At 45.5% G+C, this 27,046-nt stretch overlaps 2 long non-coding RNA genes and 2 pseudogenes across 6 annotated transcripts in view; 1 reads left to right on the forward strand and 3 right to left on the reverse strand.

Annotated features, from left to right (window-relative positions):
- Window positions 1–165, reverse strand: part of LOC108353310 (uncharacterized) — a 90,953-nt gene extending 90,788 nt beyond the window's left edge. For both annotated transcript variants that reach the window (XR_015647393.1, XR_015647392.1), the window contains exon 1: window positions 84–165. This is a non-coding gene — a long non-coding RNA (uncharacterized LOC108353310). The remainder of the gene's footprint in view (window positions 1–83) is intronic.
- LOC147997930 (uncharacterized) lies at window positions 64–26,237 on the forward strand. Of its 4 annotated transcripts, XR_015647364.1 has the most exons (5): window positions 78–184; window positions 2,823–2,945; window positions 3,288–3,338; window positions 11,643–11,761; window positions 25,276–26,237. It is a non-coding gene; the product is annotated as an uncharacterized LOC147997930 (long non-coding RNA). The 4 variants fall into 4 exon arrangements; XR_015647365.1 differs by lacking the exons at window positions 3,288–3,338; window positions 11,643–11,761; window positions 25,276–26,237 and adding an exon at window positions 4,197–4,275 and having other exon boundaries at window positions 64–184; XR_015647366.1 differs by lacking the exons at window positions 78–184; window positions 11,643–11,761; window positions 25,276–26,237 and adding an exon at window positions 4,197–4,273 and having other exon boundaries at window positions 2,863–2,945.
- Window positions 12,856–13,288, reverse strand: LOC103694541 (LIM domain-containing protein 2 pseudogene; annotated as a pseudogene).
- LOC103694542 (sex-determining region Y protein-like) lies at window positions 16,077–17,717 on the reverse strand (annotated as a pseudogene).
- Window positions 26,238–27,046: the final 809 nt, after the last annotated feature.

A 27,046-nucleotide genomic window follows, 5' to 3' on the forward strand; every position in this document is an offset into this window, starting at 1 on the left:
AACCTTGCTGAGGTAACCTGTTCCCATAAAAGGCATAAGAACTGCTTGTAATAGCCATTCGGAGTCACTTTCTAGTCACTCACCTTGAGGGACTAATTGAAGGTTGACCCTGAAGTGATGAAAAATAAACCTCTTGCTTTTCCATTGATCTGCATCTCGGTGTCTCACTCGGGGTTATCTCGAAGTAAGTACCACTGAAAGAGGGTTGTGGGGTGGGAGGGTCGTCCTGAATTTGGGTAGACACCCCTGCCCCCATCCCTGGAGACCTATCAGAGTGCAAAAGGACAAACTCAGCAACAGGCACCTACTGCTGTTTGTCTCTGGTCTTTTGCTTTCACTTTTGACTCCTGAGCATGGTGTTGGCTGGAAAGCCTCTACCCTGGTGTGGGTCAATTGCAGAGGGCAGATGTGGCTTAACTCTGTGACCCTGGGGATTCTGGAGGACACTTCAGGCCCCTGGAGGGAGTCAGGAGGACTCTGCACTATTGAAACTTGCTAAACTCCATACTGGTAGGATCCAAGGGAGTCGCCAGGTTACCTGGTTTCTACACTCACAGCAGGGCCAAAGTGTTTGTGTGTTGTCTTTCTCTGTGTTTGTTGGTGTTAGTTATCTCATTTTGTGTTCTTGGACTTGAAGTCACAATATTTTTGGACATGGGACAGACTGAATCTACCCCATTAAACATCCTAGTTAACCACTGGAGGGAAGGTAGGGAAAGAGGAGAAAACTTGTCAGTAGCGAAAGACCCCCGGAGTGATGACACCCTCACTCAAGTCTTGGGATAACTCGACCCCATAAGAACTCACACAAGACCATCCTTGCTGTAATCACATGAGGTTTATGGATAGCAACCAGTGCACTGGGGTCGAGACTTGTATCCCACGCAGGGGCAGTGGGGTTCGACCCCTAGAGGCTGGGAGAAGAGCTATTTAAAGGGAGAAACCACAACCCGAGGGGGCAGGGATGGTGTCATTGGAAAGTGTGTAGAGTAACAGTGAAAAATCACAAGGAAAAACTCTCTGTCTCCCAAGATTGTCTTGTAGGAGGAGCCATCTCCTGCTTCTCAGATTGTTTAACTTCATGGTCTGCTCGTTCCTAGGAGAAGTTGCTTCCTGCTTCTCAACATTGTTCTCTAAGATTTATGGTCAGCTAGTTTCTGGGAGAAAGCTGTTGAGCTGGCCAATGTAATTACCCATTTTATAGCCCTAGGAGAGGCTTCTTGGAACATACAATTCTGGGGCCTGAAACATATCCCTCCTGCAAGTTAAGCAGCCAGGCACTAATACTTACTACTGAATGCAGGACATAGGAGCGGTAAACCATCCAGTGGCTGACATCCGCCCTACTGTGCCTAACCCCTACACCCTGCTGAGCTTTTAGCCACCGTCCAGAATTTGGTACCTAGTCTCAGACTTGAAAGAAGCTTTCTTTTGCCTGCCTTTGTCACCCCGAAGTCAAGAATACTTCGCCTCTGAGTGGAAAGACCCAGAGGATGGGACCACCAGTCAGCTGACATGGGACTAGATTCTTTACCACTTGGGCTCAATCCAGCTACCTTACTGCCCGATCCCACCTCAAGCCACCACATCACAAATGTCAAGGAAAACTGCAGAATCCCATGGGTGGAGAAAAGAACTCTCCCACTGACCCCTGCTTGGAGACGAGGCTACCTGGTTTAAGGGCAGGAAGCAGGCGACATTTGATTTTAATGTACTGAAGAGAGAGGTGTTTTGGTTTGTTCTTCTTTGATTGGTTGTGGTTTGTTTTTTCCATTTATTTAAAATAGATCTCTTTCTCACTTCATATATCCTGATTATGGTATCTCCTCCTTCTACACTTCCCAATACCTGCATCCATCACTTCTGTCCCTTCTTGATCCCCTTCCTTTCTGTCTCTTATTGTAAAAAACAGGATTTTAATGTTTAATAATAAATTATAACAAGATAAAACATACTAAAAAAATAACAGAAAGAAAAGAAACAAAAAGTAGGTACAAGAATCAGAGACCCACTCACAAATACCATACAAACACTAAACTGAAACCCATAATATATACACAGAGGACCTGGTGGAGACCTATGGAGGTCCTGTGCATCCAGCCTCAGTCTCTGTGAGTTCATATGAGCTTTGCTCAGTTAATTTAGAGAGCCTTGTCTTTTCTTTCTGTCCTCCATTCCCTTTGGCTCTTACAATCATTCCAGTTACTCTTTCATGAGGTTCCCTGAGTCCTGACAGGAGGATTTGATGAAGAAATCCCACTTAGGGCTGAGTGTACCAAAGCTTCTCCCTCCCCATGCCCTCTTTCTACCCCCCCCATTCTGTATTTTTCTCCCATCCGCTGCAGGAGGAAGCTTTGATGACTGAACAAAGCTGTATGAGTACAGCAAAATGCCCTTAACAGTAATTTGTTGGGATCTTTTAATTTTATTTTTCTATAGATTGGTAGTATTTGCTTTTAGGTCACTGGGCTCTTTAGTCTCAACTTCTTGGCCACCCAAGCAGTGTCAGATATAGGTCTGATGGAGGGAGCCGTAAGTCAAGTCAAATATTTACTAGTTAGCCCTCAAATATGTGACATAGATACCATAGCATGTCTTGGAGGTAGGATAGCATTATACATCAAAAGATTTGTGGTTGGTACCTTCTGCTGGCCTTCAGGAACAAATAAGCACACATGAGTGAGTGAGCACAGTCTCAGCTACATGAGGCTCACAATACCGCTCTTCCCAGCACATAATTGAACCACAGATGTGGAAATAGATGTAAACACTATTCATTAATGCTGAAACATCAAAATCTTAAGTTTGCTTAATCATCGTAGGAGGAGGAGTCCGATGTCAGAAGACAGAATGAGCCAAGTGAAATAGTTCAGAGAATCATGGGACCCATCCGTAATCAACCAAATTTTTCAGTGAAATATGAAGAGCAACGGTCCAGCAAAAGGGTAAGGAAGGAATCCCATGCACTTGAATCTAAAACACTGACCTTTCTACATCAGCTGCAAGAGCATTACAAGAGGCCAGGGTTAAAAATAGCTGTAAGTTCCCCATATGTGTGTATGTACATGTACCTGTCCTTCAGTCCTTTTGTAAGCATCCATGATTCCAAGAAGAATGATATCCAGATTCAAGTAGCATGTAAATGCAAGGAGTGTTTTATTCTGTAGAAGTTCTGCATGCTGGGGTCTCCCATTATCAAGATAGATACCCGAGTGAGCTTGCAGGTTTGATTTAAAGCACATTGGGGAATTCCCAGGTAGGTGACCTTATCCCGCTCTATCTCTTAGGGAATGTTATTGGAGCATGGAGCCTGGAATCTGTTGTTGAGTAATTCAGGGGTAGGTGGCCTGACCTTGTTCTATCTCTTAAGGACATTCAGAACTATTACCTGGGTGTGAAGGCTGGATACTGTTGCTGAGCCATTGTCCTTACTTTAGGCCAAGTGGTGGGGCAGTTTCTGACTAGTTGCATGAAGCCTCAGTTTTTAGTCCTAATCTCTTGAACTGCCAATTTGAGACCTGTCATGGAGTCAGCCTGTCTCATCATTTCACCCTCAGTTTGGGCCATCTCCAATCCTTGAGAGATTTTAATAAAACTGTTCTGAAACAAACCAAACTAAAGCACTGATTATGCAGAGACAGTAAGTCCAAGCTAACATCAGTAGAATCTGGCATGGATTCTTTGACCACCCCTGAGCAGCCAACATAGAAACATCATTCGTCATCTAAGGCTGCACAGAGTCCTCCCTACTAGAGGAACAGCAAGTCTAGGCCTCTTCTGTTCTCTCAGACCACTTCTGTCAGGGATGCACTATTTCATCTCCTATTTTCCTGTATCTATCTCTATCCGTAGGGCCTTGAAATTTTTATCTAGGAGTATTAGGACTGAGGCACCTACAATAGCAGCTCCAGCCAGCCCTATAGGCCAAGGAGAGAACCTAGAAACACAACAGAAGTGACCTGATTGTGTGGAGGTGCTAGCTGGCTGGAGACATCCTACCCAGAGTAGTAAGTCATTCTGGGTACAAGCTGTACTAGAACATAAAAATCCTCAGTTGCATTTATAGCCAGGCCATAAATGTATGTAGTAAGCCCTGAAGTACGCGTTACAGTGCAGTGGCAGAGGTGGGAATCAGTTGGGGATATCTTCTTTCCAATGCAGAGTCCCTGTCTGGTAACCAACGGTTCTTTGTTAAGTCCAGGGAGAGAGGAGTTAAGAACCAGCAATCTGATCTGCCTTCTTGCCAGCCACTGTGAACTTGATGACAAGGTTTGTAGCATCTCCATTGGGGGAATCCAGATAGTAATGGGGTAGTGGCTGGGGCAGCAAAATGTAGGCAGCAAGCAAGCAGGATCACTGGAGTACTGGAGTCACAGTTTCAGTATCAACAGGGTATGGAGTGACCTTCCATTGTTCCTGTTGCCTGGAAGTCTCCTGTGCTGGACCTTGACTGCTGGATCGTCTCTCCTCATAGGGTTAACACGAGAGTGATGTATACACATTCTGATCCTGTCCACCTTATCAGCCCTATGTGTGGTCAGGAACAAGGTGTAAGGCCCTTTCCAGCAAGGTTCCAGAGTCTTGTGGTTATATCTGTTAATCCAGATTTGTCACATGGTTCAAAGTAATGGGGGCTACGTAGAGGGACAAACTCATAAACCTGGCTGATGGAAGGCCAGAGTTGCGTGTAGATCCTATGGAGGGCTCCCAAGGATTTTTAAAACGTTTGCTGGTCATATTCAGCTAAGATACCGACTGGAGGTAGGGCAGCATGGGAGGGGGCCTCCCATATAGGATCTCAAAAAGCAGAGAAACCTAAAATATAGGCAGTGTTCCTAGCTGTAAATAAGGCATAAAGTAGGAGAGATTCCCAGTCGCTGCCAGTTTCAGGTGTAGATTTGGTAAAGGCCTCCTTCAGGGTCCGATTCATCCCTTCTACTTGCCCTGAACCATGGGGAAGGTATGCATAATATAATTTTCTATTGGTTCCCCAGAATCTCTACCTATGGTAGAGGTGGAGTTACCTAAGAGAGGAATGCTGGTTCATTGTCAGACCGAAGCAGGGTAGGCAAACCATATCTGGGTATGATGTCCTCCAGAAGCTTTTTTTCCCACTATTTTGGCAGACTCCCTCTCTGTGAGGTAGGCTTCAACCCATCCTGAAAAGGTATCCATAACAATTAGCAAATACTTGTGTCCATAAGTTCCTGGTTTTATTTCTGTAGTCTATTTCCCAATTAGCCCCTGGCTGTTGACCCCTGATTCTGGTTCCTGTAGTCTGAGGAGTTCACAGCCTGGCAGATGGCTCAGTCTGAGATTACCTGATCAACCACGTGTCCTAAGTCAAATATTTTGTACCTTGCCCCTCACAAAAATTACTTCAGTTTGCAGTGACCAACAGTGAAGTTTAATGGATCTGATGGATGACTGGCTTAGCAAACTTCTTAGGTAGGATGGTGCAGCCTTCAGAGGTCAGCAACCGTCAGTCTCTTCTGAAAACTCCTTGGCATTTCACCTGATGTCGTTTGTCTTCAGTAGTATACTCAGGGATGGTTAGGAGTGCATTGGGCAGCAAAGCTATCAGGAGTTGGCAGCTTGAGTAGCCTCCCTTTTGGCTTTATCAGCTAGCCTGTTCCCTCAGACAATTTCTGATGTCCCTGTCTGATTGATGCCCAGGGCAATGAACTATAGCCATTTTGAGAGTGTTTTGAATAAAGCAAGTATTCCTTCCTTATTTTTGATGGTTTTTCCTTGGGCAGTTATTAGTCCTATCTGCTGTCAGTGTAAATGTTGGCTATGGCTCTTTTTGCCAGTCTTAAAGCCTGGGTAAGAGCCTTTTGCTCAGCTTTCTGAGCTGAAGTTCCCAGCAGCAAATCAGTGGTCCAAATAACAGGTCCAAGTCCACTACCACCACCCCTGCGTCCCTGACTCCATTCTGGATGAAGCTGCTCCTATCCCTGTGGTACATACGTTCCCCATCAGCCTGACACTCTGGATGTGCCCCAGTACTATACAGAGAGCAAACATGCTGCACATCTGTGGCTGGGTCAGAGAGGAGGATGGCTGGGTTTAGGGCAGAAGATGGGTTATATCTTATGTGAGGGGACTCAAAAGTAGAGCCTGAAAGTGCACCAACTGGGGTTGGACAGCCACTGGCTGGGTGGATTCTTGAGGGTCCCCTCAGTAGCATGGGGGAGGGGAGATAGTGATAACAAGTCCCTGACCCATGGTTACGTTGCCAGCATCTTTGACTAGAAGGACAGTGGCAGCTGTGGTCCAGAAGCAGGCTGGCCATTTTTGGCCCACCGGGTCCAGCTTCTTAGATAAATCAGACTCAGGTCTTTTCTATGATCCCAAAGTTTGGGTGAGCACCCCCTTTGCTGTCCCCTCTCTCTGATCCACATACAGGTGAAATGGTTTGTGACTCTCTAGGAGGGCCAATGCTGCCATCTCCAGTAAGGCTCTTCTTAGAGTCTTAAGAGCTACATTCCTCTTAAGGGTCCATCTACTTTGTTTTCTTGGTCCTGGAAGACCTCATAAGGCTTTGGCTAGCTCAAGACCTTTGCACCCAAAGTCTACAAAACCTGTGAGATCCCAGAAATTCCTGTACTTGCTTTAGGGTTGTTGCAACTGGGATGCTGAGGATGGTTTGCTTCCAGGTGTCCAACAGCATGTTGGCTGGCCCCCGTTGACTATGCATCCCAGATAGGGGACCTCAAGATGACAAAGCTGGGCCTGCCTTCTTAGCAGACACTGGGCAGCCAAGTTGTCTCAGTTCCTGTAGGAGTCTCATGAGGCCTCCTGGCATGTCTCCAAGCCGGGAGCCCTGCAATACACACAGGACCACAGTTATTTGGGGGTGGGCCCACAGGTGCTGACCCAAGTACTCAGGCAGTGCCTCCTCCAAGGTGATAGGTTCAGAGACCAGATCTTTTAAATCCAGACTCCATTTTAGAGAACCTGCCCTAAGTTTGAACTCAGGTTCAAACAGGCATTAGTTTCCAAGTTACGCCCCAGCCCCCACCCCCAACAAAACCTGGGCCTCTCTCCAGTCTCTAGGCTCACCCCAGTAAGATCTGCACTCCAGGTTACACCCCCAACAAGACCAGTGGCTCCAGGTTATTACCCCAACAGATCTGCAGCCCCAGGTTACAAGCCCCCAACTCCCTTCCCCATCTCCTCACCCCCACTGCCTAATGAGCACCAATGCAGAGAGAAATAGAAATTGAGTCTACAATTTGATCTCCAGCACCAGCCAGTTAAACTAAAGGCCTTAGTATCTTTCCAATTTAGATGCTTGCACACTTATCTGCTCCCCCCACCCCTTTGCTGCTTGCTGTAAAGCTTAATCCTGGATAGATGCTCAGGGCCCCTTATTCCAACAAAAGAAGTCCTGCCTGCCTGAGGTTAACTGAGGGGCTGAGCTAGCTTAACTAGAATAACCCCTCATGTGAGACTGCATTGGATCAGCTCCTGTCCGGTTTAATATTTAGTGGCACTAACAGCCTGCAGTCCTGAATCCTTGATGCAGGTGTGTCCATGTCAGTTGTCCCTTGAAGCCTCTCTCCCAGTCTTGCCATTCAAAGACAAATAGAGGCTGGCTTTAGGCCACAAAGCTATTCAGTGTCTGAAGCTTTCAAAAGGATGTCAGGGGCAGTTTGGTTAACAAAAGCCATGTTCACAGCTGACTGTTACTCTCTGGCTTCTGGGTCAAAAGCAGTATAGGTCCTATAGGTTTAAAAAACTCTAGATATTCCCTGGGGTCCTCATTCTTTCCCTGCATCACCTGGCTAACCTTACATAAATTTGTGGGCTATCCGGTGGCCTCTCAGAGCCCCCACCCCGCCCATCAGAATCTGGCACCTGTTCTTTAACAGCATTGCTAAATTCTCAGTCAGGTCCAGTCCAAGGAAAGGCTGCACCTATATCAGCCTGAACTAGAGTAGGCAGCCCATTTGCTCCCAGAACCATTTTCTGGGTGGCTCCCAAGAACCCTCTCTCTCTTTCCTCTGTTGTGTAGTGCAGCTAGAGCTGACACCTGGGTTGACTGACACTCATCCCAGGTAAGTCAACATGACTGAATCTAGAAGACCTGTGAGAGCTCATGTTCTATCTAAAAATGGGAGGGGGGTTTCTGCCAGTTCCTGCAAATGGCACATGTGTCATGAACACATATTCCCCTGAACATCTGGGGGGAGATTCTACCTGGGTTCCATAGCCTGGAGAGGTAAGGCCTTAGTAGACTGCCCTCTGGAGAGTATGGGCCTGAATGTGAGGTGGACTCCAAGTGGGGTCGGGGAGGTCAGGGGCTGCTCTTCCCTCTGCCTGTGCTGGCTGAGGAAGGGTAGTGGCAGAGAGGGCATGATGAGGAACATAGGAAGGGGACAGAAATCCTTGGGAGCAGAAAGAGGAAGCAAGGCAAAGGGGCCGAGGCTGATTCTCCTTTAGAAGAAGAAGGGTGGGGAGCAGAGAGGCCCATAACAAAAAAAGACCTCATCCAAACAGGGACTTCTCAACCAGGTATTGCCACGTGGAGATGTATGACAGTTGGTCTGGGTGGCCTCAAAGTCTCATAAACTAAACCTTCACCCTGTAAATGATGGAGAGATGGAAAGTCCCCTCCTCAGTCTATAGGTGGGTCATTCATTCCTGCAGTTATGCCTAGCTTGTAGGGACAAACTGCTAGCATTGGTCTAAGCTCCACCCCCCCCAGTTACCTGGCAACAGCCAGGTATGCATGACACTATAAAAGGGGCTGATGGCCCCCTCCTCATTCTGTTGCTCTCTTGCTCTTACTCTCTTCCCCCTTTGTCCGTCTCTCCACATTCCCCTCTCCCCTACTCTTCCAAGTACTCATAGACAGCCTCTACTTCTCTATTTCTCTACTCTTATTCCCCCACCCCCAGTCTCTCTAGGCTTCTGCCACCCTCCCTGCCTGGTTGCTGACTTTGCAGCCTCTAGTTCTAATGGTGGGCTGGGAGAGCAGAAGCAGGTCTGGCCTAGCCCCTTGAGTCCTGCTGGAGACTGGCTGAGGAGACCTTCTCTTTCCCTGTGTGCAGCCATCTTCCCTCCCAAGTGTTCCAGTGCTCGCTAGCTCTCTGTCTCTCTCTCCCTATCTCTCTCTCTCTCTTTCTCCTTCTGTCTTGCTCTCTTTCTCTTTCCGTGTCTCCATCTGTCTGTCTATGTCTCTGTCTTTCTCTGTTCTCTCTGTCTCTATCTCTCTTGCTTTCTCTGTCTCTCTATTTCTCTGTCTCTCTGTCTCTCTCCTTCTGTCTCGCTCTCTTTCCCTCTGTGTCTCCATCTGTCTGTCTATGTCTCTGTCTGACTCTATTCTCTCTGTCTCTCTTTCTCTGTCTCTCTGTCTCTCTTTCTCCTTCTGTCTCTCCTTCTCTCTCTGTGTGTGTCTCTCTGTCTCTCTATTTCTCTGTCTCTGTATTTCTCTCTCTGTCTCTCTGTTTCTATTCTCTCTGCCTCTGTCTCTCTCTGCCTCTGTCTCTCATGGTCTCTCTCTGTCTCTTGTTTTCTCTATTTCTCTTTCTCTGTCTCTCTCTTTCTCTCTGTCTTTCTCTGTGTCTCTCTGTCTCTCTCTTTCTCCTTCTGTCTCTCTCTTTCTCTCTGTGTGTCTCCATCTGTCTGTCTCTCTATGTCTCTGTCTCTATTCTCTCTGTTTCTGGCTCTCTCTTGCTTTCTCTGTCTCCCTGTCTTTCTCTTTCTCTGTTACTCTGTCTCTCTCTGTATCTCTCTTTCTCTCTCTCTGTCTCCCTCTGTCTCTCTCTCTGTCTTTCTTTGTCTCTCTATTTCTCTGTCTCTCTGTCTGTCTCTATTCTCTCTCTCCGTGTCTCTCTCGGTCTCTGTCTCTCATGGACTTTCTCTGTCTCTTGCTTTCTCTATTTCTCTTTCTCTCTCTCTTTCTCTCTGTCTCTATTTCTCTATCTCTATTTCTCTCTCTGTCTCTCCGTTTGTCTGTCTCTCTGTCTGTCTCTGTCTGTCTCTCTGCCTCTGTCTCTCTGTCTCTCTCTGTCTTTCTCTTTCTCCTCAGTCTCTCTGACTCTCTGTCTATCTATCTCTGTCACTCTGCCTCTGTCTTTCTGTCTTTCTCTGTTTCTCCTCTGTCTATCTCTCTGTCTCTCTTTCTCTCTCTGTCTGCCTCTCTGTCCCTCTGTCTCTCCTCTCTGACTCTCTCTATCTCTCTATCTCTCTATTTCTCTCTCTGTCTCTCTGTCTGTATCTGTCTGTCTCTCTGCCTCTGTGTCTGTCTGTCTCTCTGACTATGTCTCTCTCTGTCTCTGTCTCTCATGGTCTCTGTCTCCCTGTCTTTCTCTTTCTCTGTCTTTCTGTCTCTCTCTGTATCTCTCTCTTTCTCTCTCTGTCTCCCTCTGTCTCTCCCTCTCTGTCTTTCTTTGACTCTCTATTTCTCTGTCTCTCTGTCTGTCTCTATTCTCTCTCTGTCTGTGTCTCTCTCGTTCTCTGTCTCTCACGGATTCTCTCTGTCTCTATGTTGCTTTCTCTATTTCTCTTTCTCGCTCTCTCTTTCTCTGTCTCTATCTCTCTATCTCTCTATTTCTCTCTGTCTCTCTGTTTGTCTGTCTCTCTGTCTGTCTCTGTCTGTCTCTCTGTGTCTGTCTCTCTGTCTCTCTCTGTCTTTCTCTTTCTCCTCAGTCTCTCTGACTCTCTGTCTGTCTCTCTCTGTCACTCTGCCTCTGTCTTTCTGTCTTTCTCTGTTTCTCCGCTGTCTATCTCTCTGTCTCTCTTTCTCTCTCTGTCTGCCTCTCTGTCCTTCTGTCTCTCCTCTCTGACTCTCTCTATCTCTCTATCTTTGTCTCTGTCTCCCTCTGACTCTCTCTCTGTCTCTCTCTCTCTCTCTCTCTGTGTCTCTCTCTCTCTGACTCTCAGTCTCTCTGTCTCTCTCCATGACTCTCTCTTTCTGTCTCCCTCTCTGTCTCTCTCTCCCTCTCTCTGTCTCTGTCTGTGTGTCCTGCGTGTGTATGTGTGTTTGGGACTCTGCTCCTGCTCTCTGCCCACAGCAGGCTCAAAAGAAAAAAAATCCAGCTTTCGCCCTGTCCCCTTTCATAATCTGTTTGTCACCCACCGCAATAATAGCATACTCATTGCTGGGATGGGAAACAGGCTACTTTGAGTCCTCCTTGTCCCCCACCCCAACCAGGGCTGGGCCTGAAACAGTGGTCAGGGGCTTGCAGATGCCAGGTGGAAACTGCCCACATGCCAGGTGGAACTAGGAGCGTGCACCGCAGAACCAAAGAACCAACCTCTCGGCTGCCCTCTACCTCAACTATGTGCATGCGTGTATGCATGCATGCGTGTGCCCACTCCTGTCCCTACCTAGCTCCACAGACTAGCCATTACCAAGACTGGCCTGTGTTCAGTTCCATCACTCTCTCCCTCACAGCACAACTTTCTTATTCCTTTTCTCTACCTACAAAACCTGTCAAAGTTCCGTATTATGACTTTCATTCTTATCCTGTCTGATAGGATTTTTGCTACTGCCTTTAAATTATGGTATGCTCTATTCAGATATTACTAGGCAATATAGCCCCCGATCTTGTTAGAAATCTGCTAATTATTAATATATTTAAGTTTATGAGACAGAATCTTCTGAAATCTCTAACAGTTTGCCCCAAAAGGTTTCAGAAGATATGAACACAGCTTCAAGAGTCTGCTTGGATTGTGATATGATAGCCACTGAGAAACACAGTGTACAAAACTGGATACCCTTAGAGTCAAATGATTTATCTAAATTAAGGTAAGTCAAAAATCTCATGTCACACCTATCCATTACACAGAGAAAAAGCTCTGTGTCTTCTGGGCTCCAAAGCCAGACTGAGTCTGCCCAAGTTGCCATGGAGACCTTAGGGAACTGTTGGGTAGTACACTCTGTCATGTTTTAAATAACATATGACTGCTAGATTATAAGCTATTCCCAGATTTCTGACTACATTGACAGCTAAGGTAGCTGTAGCTTAACAACTAGGACACAGACTCTAAACTCAGTTTCTAGCGACTAGTTCAGCCGTAAGCCTTCACAGATGGAATTGGTTGTTTCCTTATCTAAACCTGGATCCCGTTGATTAAATGTTTCATATCCCCCCCCCCCCTTTTTTTGTTTTCAGTTTAAACATTTTTTTTTTTTTGGTTCTTTTTTTCGGAGCTGGGGACCGAACCCAGGGCCTTGCGCTTCCTAGGTAAGCGCTCTACCACTGAGCTAAATCCCCAGCCCCCAGTTTAAACATTTTTAAACCAGGGTTGATCACAACAGTCAACAGCACAACAGAGGGGGAGCATAGCTATTGCCAACCCGGTCACCTGAGGCTCTAGGAAGAGCTTTAGCTTTGTGATACAAGGGACCCCTAGACCCCCAAGGCTGCAGGCTGTCTTCCCTCTCCCCCTGGCCTCCCCCCACCAGCGAGGTGGCATCTATGAGGCCCAGCAGATGGCACTCTCCCTCTTCCAGTCTCTGTGGCTCACAACCAGGCTAAGGGGCAGAGGTAGCTGGGGAGACAAGGGGGTACACGAGGCCCAGGTGGCAGTGAGGGAGCTTGGAACCCTGAGGAGGGCATGCTGACACCTTGCTGGAGAAAAGGCACCTAAATAGGGAAGCTGGACTTGTGGGCCTCCCAGGGAGACACGGGTTAAAGGGAGCAGTATGGTGAAAACTCCAATTCTGGTTCCCACTGCCAACATCCTACAAGGAAAGGCAAGGAATCCTGGAGCAGAGCCTTATGCCTGAAACCTGTCTGAGGGAGCCTCATCCTTTCCCACCCTGCTCCCCCAAGCCCAAGTCCTTCCCATTGCCCAGCTGTAGGCCATGTGCTGGGAGAGAATGGATGTTAAAGGGGTCTCAGGCTGTCTTGGTGCCTCAGCCCACCTCCTCGTGGGCCCAGAGCTCCACGTGGTGTTTTGGACCAAACCCCTCATCTTAGTTGCCTTTGCTCTTAAACAGCTGCTGAAAGTGAGGTTTGCAGTAAAATGCACGTGCATTGCAGCATAACTGCCCAGGCTGAATTTGGTGCGGCAGTGTTCGCAACAGAAACTGGAGTTGTGGAAAATGAGCTTGTCTGCCACCAGCCGCTCCATAGGGTACACAGTCTTCTGGCAGGCTGCACAGGTCTCCTTCACCTGAGTCTGCAAGCTAAAGGACTTAGATAGCTGCACCGTGCTGTTGCCACTGCTGCCTTTGGCTTCATGAGACAAGGTGGCCTGGGCGGCTCCAGCAGCCTGGAACATGGCTCTTCAGAGGTGCTTGGCGGCCCTGGAGGAGATGCCAAGCCAAGAAGGCTCGGGCTGGCCTGCGCCGCAGGGCGGGGGTAGGTCGCTGGGGGACCGCTTCCGGTGCAAGAGGCTCGGGCTCTAGCTGCCATAGCTGCCAGTAGTCCCTGAGCAGCAGCCCCGTATTTCCTCTTCTTGTTAAACTTTTCACTACATGGATCTAACTGTATAATCGCAAATTCTTATTCCTTCTGTTCCACAAACAGATTATCTTAAAGAATGTTCATGTCGTTAACTCTTTTTTTTTTTAAGGATTATTTTATTTATATATGCGATTACACTGTCTCTGTCTTCAGACACACCAGAAGAGGGCATTAGATCTCATTTCAGATGGTTGTGTGCCACCATGTGGTTGCTGGGATTTGAACTCAGGATCTTGGGAAGAACAGTCAGTTCTCTTAACCTCTGGGCCACCTCTCCAGCCCCATGTTGTTAAATTAACTTTTGTTGTTATCTCTTTTGTAAACTTGTAAACTACAGGAAACCCACTCAGATCTATCCCTTATGGACCAAATAGACTCCACCCAGATAATCTGGGTAATCTGTCTATCTGTCTAATGTTCCCACTTACTACCTATTCCAAAGGGTGGGATTCCTCTGGGTTTCAAATGTACATCTAAGAAAAATTTACTTTTCTCCCAAATACACTTAATCTTATTCTCTGCCTATAATATATATATATATATGTGTGTGTGTGTGTGTGTGTGTGTGTGTGTGTGTGTGTGTGTGTGTTCCAGCATCTTGCCAAGTCCAGACACTTAGTACATCTAGGACAGCTCCAGAGAAGCAACCTCCAGATGCTGAACTGTCCCCTCACAGACACAGACGCTTCGATTGGACCTGTTCCTTCTCACCTATCCACAGACGGTTCAACAGACCCTGGACAACAAGGAAACAGCCAACTCTAAGACTGGACAAACATCCCCATGCCCACTTTTCTAGGTTCCCTAGAGACATATGGCTGTAAAGCAAACAGGAAGTAGAGATCACAACAATGACAACCCTATTCCTGCTTCACCATCATCTCTTTTGAATTTTTCTTTTTTTATTAAACCCAAACAGGGGAATGTTAGCATTCTGTCTAAGCTCCACCCCATAGGTTACCTGGCAACAAGAGTCAGGTATGCCTGACTATATAAAAGGGGATGCTTCCCCTCCTCACTCTCTTGTTCTCTTCCTCCCTCTTGCTTTCTTACCAACTCTTTCCCTTGTCCCTTCTCCCCCCATTCCCTCCCCTCCACCTCCACATGCTCACAGCTGGCCTCTCTGCCTCTCTACTTCTCTACTCCTCTACTCCTTCTCCCTCCACCTCTCCCCCTCCCTCTCCCTCCCCCTCCCCCTCTCTCTCTCCCTCCCTCCCTCTCCCTCACTCCCTTTGTCCCTCCCTCTCCTCCTCCTCCTCCCCCTCTGTCTCCCTCTCCCTCCCACTCACCCTCTCTCTCCCACTCTCCCTCTCTCCTGTGCCTCTACTACCCTCTTAACTCCTCTCCCCATGCCCTGGATAAACTTTATACTATACTGTATTATCCTGGGTTGGTTCCTCAGGGGAAGGGATGTCTCAGCATGGGCCTGCAGAGGCACCCCTTTCCCCTATACCTCACCACACCTCCATAGAACATATCCCCACTCTTTATCTTTTCATAAACACATCATAAACAACCAGACCCAAGTCTTCTGTGACTCTGTGAGGTCCTAAAATGGTTCAGGATCAGCCCCAGTGGAATGCTTTGTGCCTGCCCCGTCCTAGGAATTAAAGAAAAATTTGTAGGAGAGGACAAAAAGCACAAACAGAATACACACACAGAGTGACATAGAAGGACATTCCCAGAAAAACAAAAACTGAACCAAATGCTGTCTCAGATGGTCTGGGCTGCCGCCACCTGTCCACCCACAAATTGCCACTGGCCACCTCAGGCTCCCTGACCCTGCTCCCCTCACATGCAGTCTGAGCCAGTTCCCTACTTGGCCTCCCACCACCAATACCCTAAGCTGGCTTGGCTATGCCCCTTATGGTTTTCTTTCTCAGCCTTGCTGTATTTGGAAATCAAAGTTTGCCATCAATAACATTTCAGAAATCCTTTATTACTGGCATTTGAACTACTTGTAAAGATGAGTAATTGACAAGAATGACAATCAGAATTTGTGGTTCTGGCTCAGTAGCATTTAGACTTCATTTGGGTGAGTTTTCCCTTACCTTTGTAACAAGCAACTGTTGATGTCTGAAAGCCAGGTGCTAACTAAGCTTGGTTCCTAGAAGAACAGTCTCTCAGGAAATTCTTTTTCTAATGGTGTGTGTGTGTGTGTGTGTGTGTGTGTGTGTGTGTGTGTGTGTGTGTGTGTGTGTGTGTGCGTGTGTGTGTGTGTGTGTGCGTGTGTGTGTGTGTCTGTGTGTGTGTGTCTGTGTGTGTCTGTGTCTGTGTGTGTGTGTGTGTGTGTGTGTGTGTGTGGTTTGTAATGTTGATTGTCTTTGTTTTGAATTTCAATTATCAGAGAACAAAGGATCTCACAGTCCCTGGTCAGTAGGAAGTTAATATCCAGGGACCAAAAACTGCTTATTTCAGAGATAAAAGAAACTTCTTTAGTTAAACAAAATTAGCTAACAGCAGTTTAATTTTACAGTTTGTGTCATTAAGTGCTTTGAAACCTTGGACATAAAGCCAAAATAATACTTCTTGTCACAATTCCAGAGTTTCAATATACTTTGTGGAAAAACATAACAAAACAAAAAGAACAAGGATACTTGGTATTTACTTATTTATACTTTTAGTATTTATTTATTTATAGTTTTCCCTGTCTAGTTTAGATTTTCAGTGAAATCTCTTGCATGTCAAGCTGTATTGGCTCTAAAGCTGTTTGCTGCCTTTGAGCTGGCAGTACAAATAAATTCATTATGAGTCTAAACCTAGTTTCTTCCATGGATTAAATGCAATAACAATGCGATTAGTACGCTGTTAAAGAAAAAGTATGTAGTAAGCCCTTCTAAGCATTCTCCTTTCCTACACACTACACATCCTTACACACATTTTGGTCTCCTCCTCCAACCACCCCCCCAAAAAAAGGAGCTGTCCTTTATTACAACAGAGGGAAATCAGTATCCAAACCAAGTAGGAATCTCAAGCTGTAAATAACAGAAGGGGGGAGTGTTGGGATAGGTAGGAGCAGAGCCAGTATCATGAGATTACCTATCACAGGGCTTTGCTGAGGTGCTCCTGCTATGGTGTAGGGTCACCAGTGATATCAGTGGACAGTAAGTAGGTTAGCTGCTGCTAGTGGAACTGGTGCTGCTGCTACTGCTGCTGCTGGTGCATGTGCTGCTGCTGCTGCTGCTGCTGCTGCTGCTGCTGCTGCTGCTGCTGCTGCTGCTGTTTCTGCTGTAGTGGGTATCCAGTGGGGATGTCCACAGGCTGTAAATAAATGCTTTTCTGGTTCTTGGAGGACTGGTGTGCAGCTCTAGCCCAGTCTTGTCCGTATATGATAGTGTGTAGGTTGTTGTCCCATTGCAGCAGGTTGTACACTTTTGTTGAGGCAACTTCACGCTGCAAAGTATAACTCCTCTGTGGCACTTTAACCCTTCGATGAGGCTGATATTTATAGTTTGGATATTTCTCTCTGTGTAGGGTCTTCAGTCTCTGCGCCTCCTGGAAAAAGGGCCTTTTTTCGGCTTCTGTAAGGCTTTTCCACTGATATCCCAGCTGCTTGCTGATCTCTGAATTCTGCATGCTGGGATTCTGTTGAGCCAACTTGCGCCTCTCTCCACGGGACCACACCATAAATGCATTCATGGGGCGCTTGACATGGCCCTCCATGCTATCTAGACAACTGTCACTGCTCCCAAAGCTCTCCCTTCTCCAGAGATTAATATGTCCTCAGGCTGTAGGGCTGAACACTGAAAGTGAAGATCTGAAATGCTGAATGTAGTGGAAGAATTAGGATTGCAACCAGGAAGTCAGAGATGGGATGAGAGAGACAGAGATAGAGACAGAAACAGAGAGACAGAGACAGACAGAGACAGAAATCAAGATATAAAGTGTAAGGGGTAAAAGCTAGTATCCGAACTGTGTTTGTAACAAAGATTTTAGTATTTAAAGTGTGTAAGAAAATATTCATCCCTCCTCCCTCGGGACCTCCCACGTCCAGCCCAACTAATCTACTTTGAAGCCACCACACAAACCTACATATTGTCAACCAAAACCCCTGTGGATTGTAAATGTAGAGACTGCACTTTTACACTCCTTAAAAACATACAACTTTCTCTTTGGTCATTTCTTCGCAACAAGCATTAAGATACAACAATGAGCATACTAAGCCGTTCTTTTTGCCCTGTAGCATACATGATATTTATGATGGACTAACTGAGAAATAAACAAGCATGTACAAGTGGTAGAGAGGGTCAAAGATAAGTAGGAAAACAATCAATTGTATCCTAGTCCAGTAAGCGAGATGGCATGAAGAAAAAGAATCAGTCTGTCCAGGGCAATAGCCCACTATAAAGATCTACACAATGGGACAAAGAAAAACCAAAAACAAAAACAGTAGTAATGCTGAATTTTAGAATTGAAAGCTACAAAACCTAAAACTCAACATATATCTCAAGGAAGTTTTCTTTCTCTCTTTGTCATATACATGCATCATAAAGCTCGTTTGTACAAATTTCCTATGTAGTAATACTAAAAATATTGTTATTAGGATTATTTCAATACACCCAACAGTTGTTGCTGGCATGTTGCTAAAGTGCATTTGAGACTCAATTATTTACAGATACACACAGACACACACACACTCCACATTCAGATAATCACACAGACACTCAGACAAATACAACAGAAACACACTACTGTATTCTCTACTCTGAAAAAATGTGTCCTGAGCCTTGGTGGGCTGCAGAGGGACCCCCATCCAGAAGCTAGAGACATTTGCCTCAGGTCACTGCAGAAGACATCTGTCTGGATATCCAGAAGTACTTCTCTCTCCGACAGAGAAGGCTGGAGGGAGAACACATGCAATCCTGGCTGAGCAGCCTGGTATATGAGAGTTCACAGAGCTGCTGACCTATCTGGATTTGACCACATTGTCCAGAAGATAAGCAGTGTATACAAGGGATGGTAGGGGGACTCTTAGCACAGGCAGAGACACTTCACAGAGTGCCAGACAAACCATCTCTTAGTTCAGTGGACGGTAGATGGCCTACCAGAGGAGCCAATGTCAGTAAGTAGAGTAATGTGGGGAGCAGAAGATGCAGACCTCCAGGTCAGGGAAAAGCCATTTGCTAGAGGTCCCTCCTGTGAGGCAATAGGACAGGTATTTCTCAACATCCACAGCCAAGCCTATGTCTCTCCCAGTTTGCTTCAAGGACCTACCACATATGTCTGCTTTGCCCAAGAAGGACCTACCACATATGTGTGCTTGGCCCAAGAATGACCTACCACATATGTGTGCTTGGCCCAAGAATGACCTACCACATATGTCTGCTTGGCCCAAGAAGGACCTACCACATATGTCTGCTTGGCCCAAGATGGACCTACCACATATGTCTGCTTGGCCCAAGAAGGACCTACCACATTTGTCTGCTTGGCCCAAGAAGGCACAGAAAGGTTTGTCAGCTCTTGGGCAGGAAGGGTGTTCGGGAAATGCTGAGGCAAAGTCCTTTCAGGCAGAGAGTCTGAATGCCAGCTCAATTCAAGTAAGAGTAAAGGAAACACTGTGAGTAATGCCCAGCCAGCCTTCCTCAATTGTGTGCTGGCATTTCATATTCTGTGTATATTCATGCCGGATAGGTCTTGGCCAGACCTTGAAGAAGTAGACCTTGAAGTAGGAAGGGGCCACATCTTCTTGAGAATCAGCAAGGGAAGATCTGGAGAAGCCCCCATGATCCTCAGACTCATCAATCCCTGCTCTGCAGCTGCTGTGTCAATATAAGTCAAGGTGGAGGGGCACCAGACACCCAGGTGAGGCCTAGCAGTTTTCCTGTGTTGTGGACACAATAACAGGAAAAGCTGATACTTGTGGAGAAAGTCAGTTTGAGGGCACTGATGGGATGGAAGTTGGGGAGTTCCATAACCGTGCTGACAATGAAGCTGCACCTTTCCTAACACTGCGGGGATGGGCTTTCTGGGTTACTCTCAGAAACCCAGACTTTACTCTTGAATCCTGTGTCTGAGTCAGTGTGTCTAGTGAGGTCACATCCCAACATTGAGAACTGCACTGGAGGGTGGCACAGGGAATTCTGTCAAGGCCAACATTCTGTGATTTCCCACATGAGGCAGGAGCAATTAGTGTGTCCTCCAGGACTCTGAAGCAGGAGTTAAAGTGCCCCAAATGCCTTGTCTGGTAGCCTGTTATTGCCTGGTTGCTCTTGATGGAGGCATTGATGATCTGTGTGCTGTCTTCCTAAGAGAGTGCATGTAACCTATTAGGAGGAGGAAATACCTTTCTCTCTGACTTCCTCACTCAGCTCCAGAAAGGACCCCCGTCCATTCTGCCAAGCCACTGCCCTTGGCTTTGGCTCTCCATCCACTGGCAAAGGCATGTTTTGGCATCTTGCCACTTTGTATCCTCAAGTACAGCCCTTCTCTACCCCTATTTCCTCACGTGGATAACACCTCATGACTACCAGTTGCTGAGGGAGTAGTGTCACTGAATGGCATGTCAGTCCCAGTCCTGTCTCATTTCTCCAAGCACACGCTGCCAGCCATCCAGATCATAGCATCCAGAGTCCCTTTTCTCCCATCAAGGGCATCAGAGGACTCCCTACCTGAGACTGCCTTCTAACTTTCCTAGCAGAGACCTAAGGTAATGTGTACAGGCTGCACTTGGCCATGGATTCTTTTTGCCTGCTATTTATTCCATGGATAGCCTCTGCCTTTATAATTCTCCTCACGGGACTACCCCAAAACAATATGATAATGGCTTAGAGAACCAGGTCCTTGAGTACTTTTGTTCTTCCAGCCTTCTCCAGGTGCTTTCCAATAATGTTTCTTTGTCAGGGTTAGGAGAGGGGCCCTGTCTATTTCCCCCAAGTTTACCAAGTCAAATGTAGTTATCTATTGCTTGTGTCAAACCCATCACACAGGACAAGAGGACTGGGGGGTCCTATCATCATCCACAGTCTAGCTTGAAACCTGAGTAGAATGGCCCTACTCCGACCCTGTCTTGTTGACCTGTGTGGTCCTTGGGGTCAGTGACAGGTCTGACATAGAATGTCCCTCAAGGACCAAAACTGTTTCAATTCTTCAGAACAAAGAGGACAAACAAGGGCTGGGGAAGCCAATACAACAACCAAAGGACCTCAAGTGTTTGAGACACTCTATCCTGCATTGACATTCCTGAAGTTGCAGTGACTAAGGCTAGACGGCCAAGGGAAAAGATCCAGCATTCCACGGAAATCCACACACAGCAAATAGCCAAAATATGTACTAGCCTCTCTTCCAAACCCTTGATTATTCTGGCCTGGAACCCCCTCTATCCTGACATTAGAAGCACCTCTCCTTTTCCTGCCCAACTGCCTTCTTGGTATGGACATCAGCTATAGCTCATCTCAGAATGTACTGAGAAGCACCCTCTGAATGTCTCCTAACACTTCAGGAACAGCACTGCTGGTGTCAGATGCCACTCTCAAATAAATATCTACCTGTTGATGAGCATATCTCTCATTGTTCTTTACACTCAAATGACATATATGTATATAGAAGAAAGTCAACATTATTCACATATGTGCTAACACACACACACAAGAAAAAGAGGTAGAGAGAGTGGTCTATAGATAGATAGATAGATAGATAGATAGATAGATAGATAGATAGATATAGATATAGAGAGACAGACAGAGAAAGACAGACAGAGACAGACTGAGAGAGAGGAACACACAAAGAAAAGCAGGGAGAGAGAGAGGTTGAGAGAGAGGGAAACAAACACACACAAACACATACAAAGAAAAACAGGAAGAGAGAGACAGAGACAGAGAGAGACAGGGAGATGGAGAGAGACAGAGAGTGAGAGGGAGATAGAAAAACACACATTTGGGATGATGTCACAGGTGAGGCAGGTACAGGATAGAAGGAGGTCTGTGTTTGAATGAGAAGGAAGGACAGGCAGGAGAAAAGTTTGAAGGAAGATGAGAAGATTGGAACGGAAAAGAAGAAACAGGAGGGGGAGGGACAGAAGCCGTGACAGAACAATATGACAGGGGATGTTAAGATTCCATGCTGTACCTTTACAGGTTGTTATGGATGTTTTTAAGGGATGGATATGTATTGGGCTTTGTATGTTTAGGTGGGCGATTGTATCTTATTAATTGGGCCAAAGGTTATTGTGTTGTGTGTTCTTTCATGTAGTGATTTTAGTGTAAGAAAGTGTGCACTGGCTGTCTGGCCACCACAGAGTTGGGATGTGTGTTTCTGGCATGGAAACCTGCCTTGGGAACTAAATAGGAAGAAAGATTGCTGATGGCTCACAGAGAGGCCTTCGGTAGTGTGATATGGGTTGGAGCAGAGCAAGTGAGAGGCTTTGCTGACTGACAGTTAAGATATCCAGCAGGTATCTTGGGACACTGTGGAATAGACCTAAAGTGGTGATAAATGACCACCATACTTTTTTATTTTTTATATTTTGACAACAACAACAGACACACACACACACACACACACACACACACACACACCCACCCCAATAGTCACCTACGTAGGCTGTATATCCATCAAATACTTTACCTTCCTTATCATCAACAACTACTCCACATCACGTGTCCTGCTTGTAGTCCCAATGTCACCTTCTATCCCATATTTGTAGGTACACACTCAGAACTGTAAGATACAGGGTGCCCTGCCAGGAATGACTCCTAAGGTGCTTCTAGGTATTGCAATGCTTATAGGAACATTCATGTAGGTGTCGATGCTCCCCACCAGTGCCACGCTAGCAACGGGATCAGACAAGTATGCTAGCCATTTGGTTATAATCATCATAGGAAGGAATTAGGCAAAAGGACCCACCACAGTCCCAGGAAACCATTCACTCCTGCTGGCGCCTAAGGGTATAGAGACTAGGGGCTGCCCAGGAAGGTATATGAAGAAGGTATCCATTTCCATGTCATTGCCACAACTTTGAGATCCTCATAAATTCTGAGTGACACACAGATTCATAAATTCTGTCTGTGACAGAATATGAAGGAGGTCATGTTAGACATTCTTGCAGGCCACTGGAGTCAGGAAATTGACATGGCCCTGACTCTGTAGGAAGCTGATTAGACAATTTCTGCTTGGTCCTAGGACTTTGGCTGAAGGACTCTAAGAAACACCTCTCAGCTGACAGGAGCCTCCTAAGGAGCTGTCTCCTAAGAGGCTCTGCCAGAGCTTGACAAATGCAGAGGCAGATGCTCTCAGCCAACCATTGAACTGAGAATGGGATCCCCAATGGAGGAGATAGAGAAAAGACTGAAGGAGCTGAAGGGGTTTACAACCCCATAAGAACAACAACAGTATCAGCCAATAGCCCCCCGAGGGCTCCCAGGGACTAAACCAATGTCCCAGGAGTACATAGGGATGGCTCCAGTTGCATATGTAGCAGAGGATGGCTTTGTTGGCCATCAACAGTAAGAGAGGCCCTTGTTTCAAAGCTTGATGTCCCAGTGTAGGTCAATGTTGGGTGGCAGAGGTGGGACGGAGTGGGGGTGTGGGTGAAGGAGCACCCTCATAGAAGCTGAGGGAGGATGGGATAGCGGATTTCTGGAGAAAAAACTGGCAAAGCGAAAACATTTAGAGTGTAAATAATATAATCCAATAACAAGTATTTATATATAAAAAAAAAACCTCTCATGCCCAGAGTGACTATTTTGTTCGTCAGCATGAATTGATTTCCCCTAATGTTCTAATTTTTTTAATAGTTCTCCTTTTTGACTTTGTTGAAATTATATCTGATAATTGAGCTAAATCTGCATAATTGAATTAGTAAAATATGTGTAATGTCTAACCTACAAAGAAAAATAGACTGTCACTTCACTCAGTTAAGGAAGAAAATATAAACAACAGGAGAAAAGGTTGTTTTATTATGGAAGGTAGGTAGACGGGAAGTAGAAAGTTAGGAAGTTCTTCCTCGTATCCTCCCTTTTTTGTTTGTCTTTCTTTTTCTCCTCCTTAACCCAGGTTCTCTCCATCTGCCCTCTTGTCTCTCCTTGCAAAACCACCAAACAATGTATGTGTGTAGAGACATTATATTCTTAAAACCAGCGAAAAGGAAAACTATATTGTATCTTGTGTCTAAGCATGCTCATACATATGAAGAATAAAGGGGGCTTCAGCTCAGAGTCTCTTAATCATTGTTCCAGCACCATAGTTTTAACTGGGTTCCCACAGCTAAATTCTTTTAGATGATGTGAACATAAATGTAATGATGACTCTGATACAAGCCGAACAAAACTAAGAGACTACATGCTATATAAGTCATAAAGACTGGGTTATGCCTTCTACAAGGTTTGCCTGGGTGCTTGCAAGCCTAAAGGTTTTGCAGGTTGTACACAGTTAATATTAATTTGCTTCGTTACACTCTGTGTGGAAAGGGTTTCAGTCTTCTCTTAATAAGGAGATGTGGCAAAATGTCTTGATAAATTCTGTCTTCAGAACTCTAGTGAGACTGCCTAAAACACAGCTGGACTTGTTAACTGTTCTTATTCCTTCCAAAGGGAGGAGACAGGCAAGATCACTGGGCTTTCAACTGTGTATCTTGTCAATCCTCCCACCTGGTTGTATGAGATTAGGCTCTAGTTATATGAGACCGCAAGGTTTTCTGGGTATACAGGCTAAAAACTCGAAATAGGGAGGATCCCTTCAAAGAAGATATACTGAAGAAAGGCCTCAAATATTGCCTAACATTTCCCCTTGAAAATTTTCTTATAACAAATGATGTCTCTGCCTACTATTTTATATCTCATGGTAGTTAAGATGTTGTATTCAATGTCGTATATACATTAAAATCACATAAATCTCTCTCTCTCTCTCTCTCTCTCTCTCTCTCACACACACACACACACACACACACACACAGACACACACACACACACATACATTGAAGAGTATTTTCAAATGCATAAAAATAATTATGGGTGTCTACCGCTCTGTCTACTGCCTGCACCTTCTTAGTTCTTGTTAACCTAGCACCTACGACAAAAACTTAATACTTAAATATCCATATAAGGTAATCTTCTCTTGTACAATATGCCAGCATACATTCCCATAATTATCATAGTCAACACATGTTGACAAGATATGACTGAAAGATGTATGTCTAATCCCTTATATCTTTGTTAACTTTGTGAAGCTTTATCTATTTAGAGTCCCTGAGTCACATAAAAAGCCTTGGTGGTTTGTAGAAGGATTCATAGAAAGAAATGGGGTTCCTACTCTCTCTCTATACTGTAATCGATAGTCCAAAGTTTATTTTCATTGTAAAAGAGCTTCAATTCAAAATGATAATTTCTACGACTCATTAAGATAAAATTATAAAAATCTAGTGTCCTGAACATTAGTAATTGTAAGCTCTTAAAGACATTTAAGCCATACAAATTAATGGCCAGTCTCCTTATAAACGATCACGTTCTTTCATGTACTCAGAACTGTGATTGTAGTCAAGCTAATGCAGATCTATTTCTTTTACCGAGACTAGCTTGGCAGGATGGACAAACTACATCTCCCATCTGTATATGTTGTCAAAGTTAAGTCCGAATCAAGTATCTCGAAGCAAGTAAACTTACTCTCTTTAATGTAAAATAATATTCAAAATTGGAATACTAGAAGCAAAAACAAAACTATTTTTATGAAAAAATAAATGCTTGGGTAAAATAGGTTTCATTTATAATACACTTGCATAGCAGGATTTCCGTAGGCCTATAAGTAGGTCCATTGTATGGAAGACAAGAGTAAGCCCCAGGCTAGCTTTGTTGCAGGAGAAATATGCATAGGAAAATAGGATGTCAAAAGGCTGATGGTGCTGTCTTTGTCTGTTCAGGCCTGACCAGCTCTGACTGTTGTAGACCTGACCAGCTCCTGCCTCATGGAGGATCTTCCAGTCTCACAAGCTTCCTTTATTTCCCAAAGAACAGAGAGTGAAAAATCAACTACTCTGGCCTCACTGTCTCCTACACTGACATGTGAGGATGCTATAAACAGTGGAACCTGGAAAGTAAGCCTATCACTGGACTGGTATGGGACCTGCGTGCTAGTTCAATTGACCATGCCCTCTGCTATGCCTTTCAAGTCTTCATTTTAACAGGAGCTAATTTCATGGTCCACACACTAACCACAAATGATCCATGACTAAAGGGGGCTGCCAAGTTCTCTGCCATCAAACTCATAGTTTAGGGCAATGATTCTGTGTACTGAAGTGGTGCCTTTGGAAACTTAGCTAGACAATTTTGTAAACATAACTCAGAATGGGGTTCTATTTGTCTTGTAAATTGCCGATTAGATGCCGAATTCCATGGAGTTTTTTTAAAAAAACGCTTCCAGGTGGTCTTTCTTTATCTGGGAGTCCTGATGTAGCACACTGCTATTACAGTTGTTTTTTCCTACAAAACTCTGGTACATCCTCCAGCCAGTTGTACAATGGCATTTGAGGTTACTAAACAAAAGTTATTTTGGACTGTCTCTTAATGTTCCCTACAAAGTTGTACAGTTATTACCTCCTGACTTTTGTCCTGGATCTTTGCCATCTGTTGAGTTTTATCGTGACCCCTTGGATGGACCCTGTCACCGTTGTCTCCTGCTATTCTTCTTGTTGGACCTGACAACCTAGGACCTGAAAGAATGTGATTGACTATGCTGCAATAGTGTACCCACCCTTACTTTAGTTTCTGTGTACTTGTATACATGAAGGTACTTTTGTACACGGATGTGACAAAGAAAGCAATGACCCAAGGACAGTTGTTTGAACTGAGAAAAGCATGTAAATAAACACCAGTAAGAACATACAAAATATTAACAAGAGCAGCAATTTCCCAGATCTCGGTCTGGACAGACCAAAGTTAAACACAACTGCCTGGCATGTACTGTAGATTATATCTGGGAAAGCATGAAAGCAAAGCAGAAGGCCAAGTCTAGATTCAAGTACACCGACCAGATTGGAACCTATAGCTGTGGACTGACATCCAACAAGAATAAAACATGCCTTATGAATTGAATGAAAATGTTTGTCACAGGAGGCACAAAATCACATCCAACAACAATCTAGGGGACAAAGTGGACATGAGGGGGAAAATAAGGTCCTCTGCCCTTTTCCGATATCATCTCTCACAGTCCCCAAGGCATTGCTCACATTGGACCATTCTTTCAATGTTTCAGCAGACACTATTTTAGTGTGCAACAGCTGCTGCCCTTTCTACACAGTCCCTTTTGCCAGCTCAAAAAGGAATCTGCATGCTAAACTCCTAAAGGCAATTCTGGCAACCTCTGACTCCTGGATCCACCTCTTCACTCTTTTGGCCACACTGAGCACTGTTTTCAGGTCTCAGAGCTAAAACAGGTGAACTATATCCTTTTAATGTCTCTGCTTCACCAGTTCTCAAAAACCTTAGAGAAGTTTCTAGCCCTTCAGAACCATGGCTGCTGCAATATCTACCCCAAGACTAGATCTGACTACTGCTAAAGAGAGGATCGGTGCCCTCTTCATCCAACAATGCTGCTCATGCACCAACAAACCCTAACTGGTTTGAAAGGTGGTTGAAACACACAAGGACAGACAAAAATACAACCACAAGCCTCCTTTTATGCATGGGCCATGA

Source organism: Rattus norvegicus, chromosome Y (genome assembly GCF_021556685.1).
Source record: "Rattus norvegicus strain SHRSP/BbbUtx chromosome Y, alternate assembly SHRSP_T2T, whole genome shotgun sequence".
Taxonomy (NCBI): domain Eukaryota; kingdom Metazoa; phylum Chordata; class Mammalia; order Rodentia; family Muridae; genus Rattus; species Rattus norvegicus.